The sequence below is a fragment of the Eriocheir sinensis genome, chromosome 17 (assembly GCF_024679095.1).
Source record: "Eriocheir sinensis breed Jianghai 21 chromosome 17, ASM2467909v1, whole genome shotgun sequence".
NCBI lineage: Eukaryota > Metazoa > Arthropoda > Malacostraca > Decapoda > Varunidae > Eriocheir > Eriocheir sinensis.
The window spans coordinates 11664565-11682658 of NC_066525.1; positions in this window are offsets into that span (position 1 = coordinate 11664565).

Genomic DNA, 18094 nt, shown 5'->3' on the forward strand with positions numbered 1-18094 from the left:
AAGGAAAACATGAATGAAGGAAGAGAAAGAAGAGGGCAGAGAAAAAAAGAAGAGCCAGGGAGAGAAGGAAAGCTAGGAAGAAAGGAAAAAATGAAGGAAAGAAAGGGAAGGAGGAGGCGAGTACATGCGTGTGGGGCCAACAGCGTGACATGATGGAGGGAAAAAACTGTGTCGCCAGGAGGAGATTTTTTCATTACGTTCCGATGGACTCTTTTAGAAAGCCGGAAGAGAGAGAGAGAGAGAGAGGGGGGGAGAGAGGGATTTAGGGGGGCGGAAATTTGCTTACTTGGATTCTTAGTTAGGTGCATGGTCGGTTGGTTGCTTTACAGTTATTCAATTTATTGTTTAGCACTTTGAACATTTTACTATTCTCTCTCTCTCTCTCTCTCTCCAACAATCCTTCTATATACTTATTTACCTATCTCCTCATTTCTCTGCACCATCTTCTAATTGCTGCCCCTTCATTATATTATATTCAAAAAGTTAATTTTTTAAGTTAGAGTTTTAATATATTTTTTTCTTTTAATATCTTCAAGCTGCACTTGAATTTATGCATACTCTTATATTTATTTCGAACGTGTGGCAGCGAATCTTAACTACTTTATATTTGGTGGGGAAAAGACGGAGAAGGAGAGGGAGGAGGAGAAGGCAGGGGAGGCGTAGTAGTAGTAATGATAGGAGCAGGAGGAGGAGGAGGAAGAGAGAGAGAGAGAGAGAGAGAGAGAGAGAGAGAGAGAGAGAGAGAGAGAGAGAGAGAGAGAGAGAGAGAGAGAGAGAGAGAGAGAGAGAGAGAGAGAGAGAGAGAGAGAGATAGAGAGAGAGAGAGAGAGAGAGAGAGAGAGAGAGAGAGAGAGAGAGAGAGAGAGAGAGAGAGAGAGAGAGAGAGAGAGAGAGAGAGAGAGAGAGAGAGAGAGAGAGAGAGAGAGAGAGAGAGAGAGAGAGAGAGAGAGAGAGAGAGAGAGAGACAATGGGTGCGCCAACCCCCCCATAAGCAGCAGCTGTCGCCTCGCCACCCTCACCATCCCGAAGATGCAGAAGAAAAGAGCGTAAAGCGAGGCGATAACACCAACACTCGGCCCTTGTGGAGCAGCGGAGGGAGGAGAAAACTGCTCACACACTCGGGTCACTCTTGGTGTGATGTCCCGATGTGGGAAAAGTAACGCCTTGCTCACATCTTATCAGTATTACTTTCTGCTGTTATCACTGTATTTCTAATTTATATCATGCTCACTATTGTTGTTGTTATTTGTGTGTTTGTTTAGATATTAGGGTCTTCACAGGTCAGTGCTATTGTAGATGTGAGAAACCAAAAATTCCCGGCATTGTAAAGAATCAATTAATGCGTCAGAGGAATGTTTGATAACTTTGTGATAAGTGACGTGAGTTTGGTTGTACATTGAATATATTCATAATAACCGTCACGTTGCCTCTCTTTCTATCTTCTATCGATATTTTCATGCTGACTGCTCTTCTGAACTTGCTAACTGCATGCATCCCCCCTCCCGCGGCCCCGTTGCACTCGACTTTCTACTCTAGCTCATCCCTATACTGTCCAAACCCCTTATGAAAGAGTTAACCAGCATCTTCACTCTTTCATCCCTTACACTGGTAAACTCTGTAACAGCCTTCCTTCGTCTGCATTTCCTCCTGCCTATGACTTGACCTCCTTCAAGAAGAGTGTATCAAGACACCTCTCCACCCGAAATTGACCTCTCTTATGGCCACTCTTTACTTTTGTCTATTACGGGAGCGGTGAGTAGCGGGCTTTTTTTTCTGCACTCTTTTACGGGAAAACACTAGATTCTAAGTAAGTATACATGCTGAATATTTTACGGTGGCGGCATGAAATGTTGTGGTGGTGCGAGTGGTGGCGGTGGTGGTGGTGGTAGTGGCGGTGGTGGTGGTGGTGGTGTGATGATGAAAGAGACAGCTTGGTTGTAACAGATAACATTACACGCTTAATACACACGCTCGCAAAAACAAATCATTCCATATATTACAGGCAAAACCTCCCAGCTGTCATTCACATGAAACAAAAGCTTGGTCACAATAATGAAACCTTCGATAATCCCCAACCTATCATGCTTACGACGTTTACTGACGCTAGATGATGCACGCATTCTTAGCAGGAGAGGGGAGGGAGGCGGACGACTCGTAATGGCTGGAAGAGACTGGAAAGAAACCATGATATATGTGCTTGTGTCCCCAGTGTGCCGCACTCTGGGGGGGAGTGACAGTCAGGCGTATATTCCTAATGAGCCCGTTTTCAGTGTGAGGCCGATGCAACACCGATGAGTAAACAAATCTAAACGGGGCGAGGATAGTTGTGTGATCAAACTCTTTATAATACTGGTGGTGGTGTTAATGGTCTCAGTGGCGATATGTAAGTGGTGAGGGTTATGTTTGGGTCATTTCACCTGATTCTCTCTCTCTCTCTCTCTCTCCTGAATACTAGAATTAGGGTTGTAGCGCCTGTCCATTTCTTTGCATCATAAGAGCGACAAACTACTAGAATGTGACCTAAAGACAAAACCCCTCCCCGGCTCTGTTGACTTGCAGAAATTTATGAAGCCCACAAGTACCTTTCCTTCCCCCAAAGTACAGGACATGCACCCAGCTCAGACCCGACCCAGCCATCTACAGCCTCAAACTGCTGCCGAGAACCGAGCCAAAGGGGGATTTTCCCTTACACAAAGTGGCCTGGAAGATACAAGTGTTGCTGGGTCTCCGTAACCTTACCAAGAGAGGAGATGGGCGGCAGAAAGGGAACATGAAGAAAGCAAAGGGCAAGGTAAAACGAATGTAGACGATTGGTGAAAGGTAGAACAAGTAGCATGCTGAGCGAGGGCGTGGTAAAAATAGTGTTTATTCTTAGAGGGACGTCTGAAGGGCTAGAAATGGAGTGAGAAGGGAAAAGGGCAAAGGAGCTGCTGGGCAAATGTGTGTGTGTAATAATAATAATAATAATAATAATAATAATAATAATAATAATAATAATAATAATAATAATAATAATAATAATAATAATAATAATAATAATAATAATAATAGGTTTATTAATGTAAGGCAGCCGTTAGGCTGAAAATATACAAATTAAAAATACAAGAAACTAATAGTAAATAGGCTACACTAGAGGGAGGGAGAGGGTGGGGGGTGGTTTGGGAGAGCTAAAAATAGAGACATAAGGGAGAGGGAGGGTGGTGTGAAGGGGGCACTTAGAGGGGTAGCGGCGAGGTGCTAATCTCCACCGCGGCCCTTTGGGTATGACTGTCACTGGACATTGTTTATCATCCGCACCATCGCGGGCACTGCGCTACGTTTGTAACGGTCGGTTCGCGGCGCTCTGAAGGGGTTGAGTTTGTTGTGGTGTCTGGTGAAGAGGGTGGGAGGAGGCGCGTCTGATGGCAGGAGGTGGCGGTGGCGAGGATGGTGAAGCAGGGAGATTCCGAATTTTCTGAGGGCGTCCTGGTGCTTGTCAGAGAGCCTCGGGGGACTCAGGGTGGTCAGGACATTGTCGTAGGTGTGGTAGTCAGAGCCTAAAATGACCCTGAATGCCCTCTTTTGAACCCTCTCAAGCTGCTGTTGTTGGGTGAGGGTAAGGGACGATGACCACGCCGGGGAGGCATACATTAACTTTGGCAATATGAATGATGAATAAATACTGCACAGCTCAGCAGCCGATGCCCCCAGCGTTCTGAGTTTACGCAGCATGTACAGCTTGTAGGAGGCTGCTCTGACGGTGTTGGAGACGTGGAGCTTCCAGTTGAGCTGGTGGTCCACAGTGATGCCAGTGTGTGTGTGTGTGTGTGTGTGTGTGTGTGTGTGCGTGTGCGTGTGTGTGTGTGTGAATGTGTGTGTGTCCGCGCCTGGAGGAGTAGCAGGAGGGGAGACAATGTGCTGAGTGGAAGAAGCAGGGGAGGGAAGCATGTAGTGAGGAAGCGAAGAAATAAAAGGAGAAGAGGATGCAGAGGGGGAAGGAACAAGGGCTAAAAGCGGATTGTTCCTACAGGGAAGTCGACTTTAAAGGCGAGACTTCTTCGTGTCCGATATTCTCCTTATGACGAAAGGATAAGTTGCCGTTTCGAGGTTTAGCAATAAATTCGTCACCTGTCCTCTGCATCTTCAGTATATTTTTTTTCACGCCCTCTTTCATTTAAGCTGTTCATATTTTTCGTCTGGAAGGAGTAGTCACAAGGATTCTTGAGATGCAATTCTAGTTTCATGAATTCAGATCAGATTTGCTTCTCTATTTCCATCTCTGCCTCCGTCTCTCTCTCTCTCTCTCTCTCTCTCTCTCTCTCAAGGCAACTCGTCAGTGTAATGCAGTCTCCGTCACGATTCGATTCCTGACCCAAATATATTCGCGCCATTTATTTCCTTTCTTATATTTACATCCCCTGACACCGTCGATCCAATGGAGGGAAAGAGAGGGGCGAGTGGGGCGATATTCATCCTGCCTGGAAAGCTATCTACTGACGGGGACGGAGGGGGGAGAGGAGGGCAGAGGGAAAGAAGGAACGGCATTCAGCAGCAACAGCAACAACAGCAGCAGCATCAACAGGGGAAGCAGCAGCAGTCCTCCTCTGAAGGGAACACTTGGCCTGAGTGCTTTCCCGGGTAAGGAGGCTGGTGGGACCTTTTCTTTCTTCCCTTCTTTCCTTTCCCCTTCTTTTCTGATTCCTCGCACAGATCACCACGCACCCAAGTTACAGTATTTTACTCTTTCTTTATTTTTTTTCTCCATGGCTACTTAAGAATGGTGCTGCAGGACGGATGTTACAGCACTTTGGAGGCTTATACGAGTGGATACAGAGCACTACGGACCCGCCTGCTCCCTCAAGCCGCCGCACCCTCAGTGAACTCGGAGGCGCGGACAAGTATGCCAATAAAATTTCAATGTTCAAAAAAGAATATCCGGAAAGTGGTCGTTCTCCCTCTCTGCCAGTAGCAGCTCTTGGCGAGACATTGGGCATGAAAAACTCGATAGGTCCAAAACGCTCAAATGGTTTCGAATATTTCAAATTATCTGAGAGAGACAAGGCTATCCGCGCCACACACACAGCGCCGGCGGCCTTCAATCCCTCCTCGATCTCCAGGCAAAGGTACAACAAAAAAAGCTTCGACATTCGCGTGTGAGCCAATTAAAACACCAGGAAGGCAGGGATTGCCCAGCCCATTGAACACGGCGAGTAATCTTCCTACCATCACACGCGCAATCAATTTAGAATGGAAGTTGTGAGATATTTCCGACTAATGTTTAGCGCCCAGACTTCATAGGAGCGGAATATACGACAATACCAACACCCAAAGCTTAAAACTGTAACGTCAAAGCTGCGTGTGAAGGTTCAGCTCGGCCGACTGTGATTTGAATCTCATCTTTGATTTCAACTCCAAAGACACAGTTTGCTCACTACATACTAGAGTCTTGCATGATTTTATGATGGACACAAACAACAAACCTCAGAGTGTTGGGCTCGATGGTCATCTACTCCGGATCTGGGACTCACACACTCACCTACAAGCAAAAAAGGAAAATTATTTATATATTTTTCTGGAAAATCAAACTCTTAAAAAAACAAATTTCATGTCCATCCTTGTACCTCCCTTTGTGTGTGTGTGTTTTCTCAATCCTGGTAATAGCAAATATTTTTAACCAATGGCAACCTAAATCTTTAAAGTATATCGAAAATGAAAAATAAACAAATAGTCCAGAATTCTTGTGGGTGATCAAGCGGCAGGACTCCTTGAAACACAATGTGCTCAAAACCACCTGTTTTTTTTTAATAACTGACAGCTTCACTTTCAAGAGAACCTAACGACATCGAGCTGCAAGCTTTCAGCGAGACAAGTGTAGCAGCGAATGAATCTTTCGTTCTTCGTTGTATCATTTGCATCAAAGGAATCTCGGTTGGGCGGTGGGCGCAGTGGAGTTACGAGATAAGGTCCTTGATAACCGTAGAGGGGGACGTGACAGGGCGACAATAACAAACCGTAACTACCGGCGTGTTTACATTTCGGCAGTCGTTGTCGCGTTAATGCCGGGGCTCAATTAAAACTTTAACAATGACAACCACCAAACGGAAAATCCATAGGAGGCCGAATACGTCAGAAGGACCACGGGAACTTTCTCCTCTGGCTCTCGTGTGTAAGCCCTAGGCCTGATGATCATCCCTACTGTGTGTGTGTGTGTGTGTGTGTGTGTGTGTGTGTGTGTGCGTGTGTGTGTGTGTGTGTGTGTGTGTGTGTGTGTGTGTGTGTGTGTGTGTGTGTTTTGGTGTGGGTGCTCGCGCGCGCGCTCGCGCGCCCACAGAAGGTCCGTATGTACGTTCCGTGCTTATTTATATAGCGCACCACACACCTGCTCCCCATTAAGGCTATATCGCGGCTATGAAGGGTCATTCATACACACATTCCCTTTGGTTAACCAGAAGCTCGCCCATTTAACACACTACCTCAACCCACCACTCACGCCTCATCAAAGCACTACACCACGACCCACTCACGCGTGCCCCACCTCCCTCTCTGGCCCCATCTCCCCGTGTCCCCGCCTCAACACTTTCTCCAACCATCGACCTGTTTCTTTACAACAAGCTGTTGCGCAAAGAATGGGTATTATTGAGTCATAAATCTTACTACTATGGCGCTTGAGAGAGCGAGAGAGAGAGAGAGAGAGAGAGAGAGAGAGAGAGAGAGAGAGAGAGAGAGAGAGAGAGAGAGAGAGAGAGAGAGAGAGAGAGAGAGAGAGAGAGAGAGAGAGAGAGAGAGAGAGAGAGAGAGAGAGAGAGAGAGAGAGAGAGAGAGCGAGATTGAGAGAGAGAGAGAGAGAGAGAGAGAGAGAGAGAGAGAGAGAGAGAGAGAGAGAGAGATACATACATACATACATACATAGGTAATATAGACTGAAAGGACTAAACGAACGTAGGCCTACATACAAAATGCACCGAGAGACAACAAGGTGGACAGACATACAGACAAAGACAGACACAGAAAAAAACAGACATACAGAAGGTAGACGAAGAGAAAGAAAGACAGTAAGGCAGACCGAGGGAGAGAACAGGGTCTCCCACTCTCCCACACAACCAAGAAACAAGACGAAGCCGAAAAGAGAAAATGGAGGAAAACAAAAAATAAGAGAAGAAAACGGAGAGGGAGGAGAGAGAAAAAGAGACAATAATTTGACAAAAACAAAGAGGGCCCGAGGGACGACACGTACACACACCATTTCCATCTTCCTTCCTTCCTGACGTTCATTCACACACCCACCGCCGCCTCCTTCACCGCCTTCGCCACCGAAAGCAGCACCCAAATTTTTATCCGAACCCCATAACATCTTTTTTTTTTTTAACATAAACTTTGCAACGAATTAATTACACGCGTTGTTTTCAGATGTTCAGATGTTCTTTGTATGCGTAATATATTTTGTTTAGTGGTTCGTGAATATTGAGGGCGACCTTATGTCCAGATCGTGACTAACAGCCTTTCTAATATATGTGCAATGAATAGAAGAAAACGGGAATAATTTTATGTTTTGTATTCAAGTGTAACAGAAAGCAGCAGTAGCACAATATCCAGCTACCAGACAAACGCACTGCCCTAAACCATCCTAACCACCCATTCGCCTCAGCCTACACGAGCCAGCATTCCTCTGACCACTTTCCTCAACCTTAATAGTCGCAGAAGGACAGAGACGGCAAAGGGAAGAGAAAGATGAAACGGTGTAGGAAAAACAAAGATTAGCAAAAATGAAACATGAACATTTGTGACCGTGTAATTGAGCTTAATGGGGAAAAGGGGACGTTTGAAAATAGCGCAAATGGTTCCCTAATCGGGCCATTATACGGCACCGGCAACCCCTAAACGTGAAGGAGAACGTAAATTCGTCTATTCCCCCCCCCACCCACCTCCAATGCTACTTTTGGTTTAGCACGAATTTTCCAGCAAGCCTCATCGAGAACTTCAGCCATCCACCCACCAGGAATGATCGCTGCAGGTATTGGTGTGTCTCTTACTTTATAGCTGGAAGTTCTGAATAACTGCTCATGTGTGGGGGAGGGAGGGAGGGAGGGGGGTAAATAGGTAGGCATAAGTAGATAAGTAGAGAGATTGGTATATCGAGAGGAAGACAAATGGGTGGTTAGGTATACGGTACATAAATATACGTCCTTAAGTTAATGATGAAGGTAGGGAAGGGGGTAGAGCTAGATAGGTGGGACAACCAGTTAAAAAGTAGGTAGGGAAGAGAGTTGGCAAATTGGTGTCTACGAAGGATAGGTCGTGGTGGAAAGTGGGTCGTGGCAAGGAAGGAGCCAGCCTGGTTGAGGGCATGAGGGGAGTTAAGCTTTGTACTAAATGAAAAGGAGAGAATTGTGCGTTTGCTGATCTCTCAATATACATAATGATTTCCTGTATGTTATTCTAACCGCTAAACATGCACAGGAAAATGCTGATTAGACTTTGATACGAAATCGGTGTACCCCAATGTGAAACGTGTGCACTAACACAAACAAAGGTGTGGATGTACATTTAAGATTATAAGAAAGGAAATGCGATAATCAAAATGGAGAGTTTTATCAATTAATTTCATCACGAGATTAGCAGCACTGAGCGACGGAGTAAATTCGTGAGCAGTAAGTGGAGGGAAGGAGTGTTTGCGGGAAAAAAGATGACGACTGACGGAGCCCACCACTTACTTCCTCGTGTTCTTTGAGGGAGCACATGTTGCCTGTCTGCATGTGCTTCAGCGCTAAGGGCACACAATCTAGTTCGCGCAACATGGACCGTGTGGCCTGTAATTTTGTGTTGTTCCACGTAATATGCTCTTTGACTCTCTCTCTCTCTCTCTCTCATACATACTCCCATAAACATTTTTCCTATCAACTAATCAATGACATTTGTTTCTTTCTTTCTGTAAGTATAATCACACACATCTATATCCTTTCAAAATATACCATTATCAATTCTAAACATGTAGTTTCTGAAGGTGTCAATATCACTTCCATACATTTTACCTCAACATGTCAAGTTCACGAATTACTGCTTCTTGACGAGGTGTATAAATCTAGCAACATATCCCAAAACTACCGGGCAGGTGACATACAACTATTCCAGAACACACGACACTTCCCTTTCGCCTATCAAAGCTCCCCAACAGGAGCTGTGTATTCGTTCCTCCTTTTCTCTTTCTCCCGCCCTCCAATATCCTCGTTGCACCTCACGCCCTTCAACAGTTTTCTCCAGCTAGGCCACTCCTCTCCTCTCAATCCGTTTCACCACACGCTCCTCACCCTTTCCTGAGGCACACCGGGGCACGGGAGGCGGCGTCCTTCAATAAAGCATTAGTAACCACGATACATTCCTCCCAACTCCTGTCTAAGTCTGGTTTATGGGGCTCCGAGGCGCACCACTCACCAAGAAGTCCCGAGGAAACCCAGCAAGGCAAAGGTGGCTGGAGGTGAAGAGTTAACGAAGATAAACACTACAGGACTGGAAAAGAACGGAAATCATAACCAAGAGAGAGATATAAGGATTCATGATAAGGGAAAAGTAAAGGGTCATCTATCTTTGATCGTTGCACTGGAACGATAAAGACAAAGGAGCCAAAGAAAAATAGAATAACAACGGTGAAAAAGAGGAAGGGATGGAACCGACAAAGAGATATGATGCAAAAAGAGGATCAGAGGAAGAAAGAACTCTAAGATCACCGGATCGTAAGACAGACATCGGGAACTATTTTGCTTTTGTCTTCCCGGGGATATCTTACTCCTACCTGTTGGCAAAGTCTCGCGGGAGGGAAAAGAGGAGAGCAGGAGAGTGTGTGCAGGAGCGAAGAAATCTCTGGAGGACGAGAAAAATAAGAATGAGAGAGAATAAATGATAAAGAAGAAGGCGAAAATATAATAACGACGGAATATACAACCTAAAAGAAATGGAAACAAGAGGAAAGATTTTTATGGATGTCGAGGAGGAGGAGGAAGAGGATGAGGAAGAAGAGTAGAAAGAAGAAAGGAAGAATGATGAAAAAAAAAGAAGACGAAAGCACTAAAGAAAGATATAGCCCAAAACGTGAATATGAGAGAGAGAGAGAGAGAGAGAGAGAGAGAGAGAGAGAGAGAGAGAGAGAGAGAGAGAGAGAGAGAGAGAGAGAGAGAGAGAGAGAGAGAGAGAGAGAGAGAGAGAGAGAGAGAGAGAGAGAGAGAGAGAGAGAGAGAGAGAGAGAGAGAGAGAGAGAGAGAGAGAGAGAGAGAGAGAGAGAGAGAGAAAGGAAAGTCCGCTATGATAGACAAAGAGCGAGAGAGAAGGAGGAGGAAGAGGAGAAAACAATAATGAAAAGGGCAAGTGAAGAAAGTAAGCTGGATTAAAATTACGAACGTTGAGTGGAAGGCAAGTAAGAGTGGAGGAGGTAAGTATCAGGAAGAAACAAAGAAGGAAAAGAAAACGAAAAACAACGACCAGGATAAAAGGGAGAAAACACGAGAAGATTTCACGAAACATTTAGTACTCGCGTCCGTCCGTTGCTTTTTGTATACGTATTCGAACCAACGGCTAAGAGGTACACTATATAAAAAAGCTCAAGCGGATCTCCTTGAATCGGTGAACGGATCTAAAAGCCAGGCGTGAGGAGCAGGAAGGCAATCACAGGCACGGCGGAAAACCAGCCAATCGCTCATCATGAGAGAAAAAAATCGGAACTCAAGATAATTTGTCAGGAAACGCGTTGCTCAAGCTGCTGGATGAAAGATGATGAGGAGGGGAAAGAGGAAAAGGAGGAGCAGGAGGAGGAGGAGGAGGAGGAGTTAGAGACTGGTGATGGGACGAAAGGAAGAGAAGGAAATAGAAGCCGGTGAAGGGACTATTTGAGGAGGCGAAGGAAGAATAGACAAAACCGAAAGGGGAAAAGGGAAGGATGTCGTAAGGAGGAAAGGAAAAGATGAAGAGGAGGAAGAGAAGGAGGAGGAACAGGTGGAAGAGGAAGAGGAGGAGGAGGAGGACTGAAGTGGTGTTGCAGGAGGCCTCAAGGAGTTGTAATGGCTCTGGTGGTGGTTATAACTTCCTATCCTTGCCGGCAAAGTCCAAAAGCACAAGATGAGCAGTGCAATAAATGATGATGGGGAGGTTACTTGCATCGGTGGCTAAGAAGGTGATTTTCAAATAGTTGATAGGCAATTATTGAGTCTGTTGCACGATACAGTCCGTTTGTTTTCTTTAATACGTAACGGAATGGCGGATATGTCTCCCCATATTACCTCGTTGGCTTTACTACTATTGCGATTCAGCCGTGCAATGGGAAGGGAGCAACACAAATCCTCAAATTCTATTCAAGCAACTGTGCCATAAGCCATCACAATCCCAAGACTCTCCATGTGAAATTGTGTAGATTCTATAAGAACAATTCACACACTATTGCGTCCCAGTGACTCACACAAACAACACTCACAATATTAGACTAGCTTTGGCGATGTTGTTCTCTTAAGCAACGTTATAACACGTTTTTTAGAAATATCATAGCGAGAGCCGGGGATGAAAATGAGGGCAAATATTTGTTCTCTTCAACGTGCTATAACTGATTTAAGCCTTCACGTTGCTGCTGCCCACTTCGTGATGTCCCGATAAACATGTTAGAGGTAAAAACACGATGTTGCATGGTTTAGACAAAATCATAGGAAAGGACTTATATGTCCCAGAGCAATGTGAAACAAACATTTTGATAAAAAATAAGCAAACACATCACAATCTATGACAGTCTACATCTTACAAGTCACACTCATGTACATGAGTTAGTGCGAATAAATGTTTAGATGTTGCATCACAGCCTCACTCTCGGTTAAAGCAAAGTTGCCTGTATCCTGTGAAGGTGGGCAGAAGTAATGCACAAAGGCAAGACGAAGAGCCAATTACTGCACTTCATTGGAAATAACACACTGAAAAAGGCCCCGCACACGCTCCAGGGGGCAGCGCTCCCGCCCGGCCCGTACCCCTCGTCACCCCCCCAGCGACACCCCACCCAGGGACTGAAGATTCTTCTCCTGTGTGTGTGTGTGTGTGTGTGTGTGTGTGTGTGTGTGTGTGTGTGTGCGCGCGCGCGCGCGTCGCTCGGCTCCCCCTCTTGTTATCTTTACTACTTTCTCCCCAAAGACAAGACTTGCAGCCTCTGATTGCGCAACACAGAAAGGGATGAGAAACTACAAGGTCATATTGACACACACACACACACACACACACACACACACACACACACACACACACACACACACACACACACACACACACACACACACACACACACACACACACACACACACACACACACACACAGACACACACACACACAGGCACACACACACGACCTGAGAGCAAGCCAGCCACCGCACAAAATACCGCAAGGCAAACACTGCTCTTTGTACAGTATCCTTGAAAAATGTATACACTGCAGTTTATATATTGATCAAATGCATCGTGAAGCACAGGAACAAACACAACGCAGAGTAAAGCGTATACGGTGAACGCCGGCATCTTTACGGAGAGCGGATGTGTTTACTTACAAGTTTTTACGGCAGCAGAGTGTGTAAATATAAAAGTGGAACGAAGGGGTGATTTTTGTGTGAAGAAAGTTGTGATTTAAGAGAGAGAGAGAGAGAGAGAGAGAGAGAGAGAGAGAGAGAGAGAGAGAGAGAGAGAGAGAGAGAGAGAGAGAGAGAGAGAGAGAGAGAGAGAGAGAGAGAGAGAGAGAGAGAGAGAGAGAGAGAGAGAGAGAGAGAGAGAGAGAGAGAGAGAGAGAGAGAGAGAGAGAGAGAAATTACATAATCATACTTCCACTGGCTTTTAACAAACTTTCACCGCCACAAGGATTATGACCCCAAGAAAAACACGCCGCACAAAAGACCTCGCGGATTAGTGCACATTCATCTGTATTAAGAAAAGGCGGATTACGGTGGCTTAACCAGGAACGGCACTTACGGTATATTATCACCACCGTATACAAAAAAGAGACCGTCGCGGGTAAAACATATTTCACCATTCATAATCCATAATAAGATCGCGGCAAAAAGGTAGAAATGCATTCGTATTTCCTTCAACTACATAACTGTTAATCGTGTTTCACCTAATCCTTAACACAACCATTCCCGTACATGAATAGAGATGTGTTTTGGAAAGTACCAAAGATTACTGACAAAAATACTTGCAACAACGTAAATGCTACTTCTGATCTGTTATCATGTAATAATACCAATTCTACAACATTCATAAATTCTAGCATACCTTCTTATGAATGACTATACTAAGTGCAGGCTGAAAGAGAGTATTTCTACTCCGTAGGTACTGCCTATTACTATCATCCGTAGGATATACCCCCATTCACCCATACCTACTCACCCTCCCACCCAATGAAACACACCGACTTACACTCACCCACCCACCCGCGCGCACTAACACTCACACCAACACCCACACCCACTAATCCCCTCGCTCACACATCCTTCGATAATTGAAGCCATAAAAAACACCAAGTTACCCTTATTAGCGTAATGTTTACCTGTAGGACCCGTATAACGAAAGATGCAACCTAATTAACATCCAATGGCCTATTAAAAGACCAACCTCAACTTTAGTGGCCAATTTACGTAAAGTATAAAACAACAAACACGGTGGGCGAGACGAGCCTCAGCCTTGGAATAGGGACATTTTAATAATGCCTGGCACTGCTAAGAAAAAAGTGAGTAAGCAGTTAAAGGTACATTAGTACAAATCGTTTGGTTATCTTCTTAGTCTTGCCTTGGAGTATTGTCTCAGCGAAGATCTTGCTCTGAAATGGTCACTGAAGTAACATTAGCGACCACTATCACGGGTCGCACAGCCTTGAGATGCTGTGCTCTGATAAGCCTCTTCAGATGAGGTTGTTAGAGCTGCTATTGTCTAGTCTCAGTATATTTTACTCCCTGTAGTATACCTTTATTTGTCCTGCGATAAAGGGTTACGAGGCAGTGAAGAGGTAATCTCATGTAACTGAAATGCACACATCGTCTTCAGTGGGGCCACTAACCAGTGATGTGGAGGAAAAAGGTGAAGAAAAAACATGCAATACAATAATATGAAAGGAAAAACAAAAGATCAAACAATTTCGTTTAAGCCCACGCCTAAACACACATTCAATACAAAACCCGTTCTCTCTCTCTCTCTCTCTCTCTCTGAAATCAAACACAGGGGAGCTAGTAGAAAATTACGAAAATATGAGCACATTGTTGAACGACTACTTCCTTTCAGTATTCACACAGGAGGATCGAACGACTATACCGGAAAGAGTTCAGGTGTACGAGGGCGGGGATGGCGATAAATTGAGGGATATAATCATTACCAGGCAAGTAGTTCAGGATGAGATAGATAAGCTTAAGAAGAACAAGTCGCCAGGTCCTGACGGGATATTTCCGAGGGTATTAAAGGAGCTAGGTGATATAATCAGTGATTACTAACCGACATCTTTAAGATGTCGGTAAATACTGGCTATGTGCCGAGCCTATGGAAAGTAGCTAATGTGACGCCGATTTTAAAAAGGGGACAGGTCAGTTGCTTCAAACTATCGCCCAATTAGCTTAACATCGGTTATAGGGAAGATGCTGGAGTCCATAATAGCCAGGAACATTCGGGAGCATTTAGAGAAACATAGCTTAATTCACGACTCGCAGCATGGGTTCACAAAGGTAGGTCATGCCTCACCAATCTCTTTGTCCTTCTACAATAAAGTATTTGAGGCGGTTGACAGAGATGAAAGTTATGATGTAATCTATCTTGATTTTAGTAAAGCGTTTGACAAAGTTCCTCACCAACGACTGTTGCTTAAATTACAGGCTCACGGAGTAGAGGGTAAAGTTTTGAACTGGGTCAAGGCGTGGCTTAGCAATAGGAAGCAAAGAGTGCAAATCAATGGTAAAAGAGCTGACTGGGGATGTGTTACGAGTGGGGTCCCACAAGGTTCGGTATTAGGTCCACTTTTGTTTATTATTTATATCAATGACTTAGACACAGGAATTAGTAGTGATGTTAGTAAATTTGCAGATGATACCAAGATCGGTAGAGTAATTGAGTCGGATCAGGACGCTAGTATTCTCCAAGGTGAACTCAACAGATTATATGACTGGGCGGATAAATGGCAGATGGAGTTCAATGTAGGGAAGTGCAGTATTCTGAGTGTAGGTAGGAACAACCCCTCACATAACTATTGCTTAAATGACACTCTCATAAGTAGGTCTGGGTGCGAGAGGGATTTAGGGGTCTTAGTGAGCTCTGATCTCCGTCCAAGGGCACAATGCATTCAAGCTAGAAATCGAGCTAATAGGGTATTGGGATTTATTTCAAGGAGCGTAAGCAACAGAAGCCCCGAAGTCTTCCTCAAACTATATTTAGCATTAGTTAGACCTCATCTTGACTATGTGGTTCAGTTCTGGTCACACTACTATAGAATGGCTATCAAAATGTTAGAATCGGTGCAGAGGAGGATGACTAAGATGATTCAGGGTTGAGAAACTTGCCATACGAGGAAAGACTCAAACAGTTAAACTTGCATTCTCTAGAAAGGCGAAGGGTGCGTGGAGACATGATCGAGGTTTATAAATGGATGAAGGGCTTTAATAAGGGAGACATTCATAAGGTTTTGTTGGTAAGAGAACCGGGTAGGACACGAAGTAACGGATTTAAACTGGATAAATTCAGATTCAACAGGGACATAGGCAAAAATTGGTTTACTAATAGGGTGGTGGATGAGTGGAATAGGCTTAGCAGTCATGTGGTGAGTGCCAATACAATTGTCACATTCAAAAATAGACTAGATAAATTCATGGACAGCGATATTAGGTGGGGTTAGATACACGGGAGCTTTGGGTCAAAGGAGCTGCCTGTACAGGCCTACCGGCCTCTTGCAGACCCTGCGTTCTTATGTTCTTATGTTCTTCTCTCGCTCTCCAAAGTCTATCACCCCCCCCCCCTCCCCCTCTTCTCTCCACGCCTTAACCCTCCTGGCTTCCCCACACGACTTATAAAAATAAAATTGTCTTTACTGAAGTCTTCTGAGAACACATCTTGGGCTAAGGGCTGCGGAAGACGAGCAGGGTCAAAAGATTTCCGTGAGCATGAAAAGAAAGCTGAAAATCTAAAGTATTGATGAGAGAGAGAGAGAGAGAGAGAGAGAGAGAGAGAGAGAGAGAGAGAGAGAGAGAGAGAGAGAGAGAGAGAGAGAGAGAGAGAGAGAGAGAGAGAGAGAGAGAGAGAGAGAGAGAGAGAGAGAGAGAGAGAGAGAGAGAGAGAGAGAGAGAGAGAGAGAGAGAGAGAGAGAGAGAGAGAGAGAGAGAGAAACACTACAGACTCATACTAAAAAAAAACACCCACCGAGTATACCGAGCAAGAAAAAGAAAAAGAACAGCAAGGAGAAGAAAAAGGGGGAAGAAGGTAGGGCAACAGCATCCACCTCCTTCGCGGATACTTGGAGACGCTGATAAGAGTGGCGGGCTGGCAGGTAGGAGCCGGCGAGATCGTAAAATTAACTGCACCGCGGACGGGAATGGGGGAGGGAAAGGGAGGGAGAGGCGAGTCCAAGCGAATACCCTTCTTGGAGAGCTTGAGAGGAATGGAAACTGGTGGGCCGAGTGGACGGGGCACGGTGGAGAGGAAGTAAAGGAGGAGTGCGAGGAGGTATAAGAAAGAAGTGGGTCTTAGGAAGAGGGGAGGGGAGTGGCGGACGGAAGAGTGGCTGGCAGGGAGAAGGGAGAAGGGTGTAAGATAGCGGCCAGTGGATGCTCAGCTGAGGTAAGGGTGGTAGTGTGGGGGGGGAGAGAGAGAGAGAGAGAGAGAGAGAGAGAGAGAGAGAGAGAGAGAGAGAGAGAGAGAGAGAGAGAGAGAGAGAGAGAGAGAGAGAGAGAGAGAGAGAGAGAGAGAGAGAGAGAGAGAGAGAGAGAGAGAGAGAGATGAATGAGTGGAGAATTATCGGCAGAGGGACAAAAATACTAAACAGCTAAAAATACTTCTCTCCGAGCGGCCGTTGTTCACCAGTACACTCGTCGCCTTAATCGTAGTCATCACCATCAGGGGCGCAATATTCATTCACCGGATTTGAAAATGACCCTGAAAATGATGGGTAATCTCGGAGGTGCCTCAAATGTCATTATTTTCAGCTGGAAATGGGCTTGCCATGCTATACGACCTAATTTCGCAATTTTCTTTCAAAACAGGCCGATACTTAGGTGAATTTAGTGGTTCACTGATGGTCATGACGAGGGTGTTCAAGCCGATCATAACACTACACGCAGGAACCTTGAAAAACACAGTAACCTTGTTGGGCACGGCGGCTGTGTGCTGGCGATCCATCACTCTTTCCATCAAAGTCTTTCAGACAGTCTTTCATCTATCTATCTGTCTTTATGCCCACCCATCAATCAATCCATCTATCAGCCAGTATATATCTATCCATCTATCAGCCAGTATATATCTATCCATCTATCATCCATCAATATCAGTTTACACACACACACACACACACACACACACACACACACACACACACACAGTGAGGTGGATATCCCGCGGTTCGTTCTTCGCGTGTCGGGGGCACCAAACGACCTCGTTATGTTGTCGCCTCGTTTGCCGTAACTACCGGTGAGGGAGCAGTTTGTGAGCCTGCACGCGGGCGGACCGTTGTAAGACGGGTGGAAGGGAGTGCGGGAGTAAAAGGGAGGAAATGAAGGGGAAGGAAAAGTGATTTAGTATGAGGGAAGCAGCTGTGTGATCCCCCCCCCCCCCACACCGACCCCCCCACCAAGATACTGCGCGGGACTTTGCTGACCAATAGCCGCCGTCCTCGATCTCGCCCTGAGTCATCATTCACTAGGGCCAGGAAGGAGTTACGTCCACTCTCGGGTAGTACAAGTTGAAGTTTAATGGAGTTTTCTACCCAGTGAAAAGGACGGCGGCAGAGTAAAAAAGGAAGACGAAACCAATACACTTGGCTCAATGATGAGGAAGGGAAGGAGGAAGAGGAAAAAGAAAAAAAAGGAGGAGGAGGAGGAGGAGGAGGAGGAGGAGGAGGAGGAGGAGGAGGAGGAGGAGGAGGAGG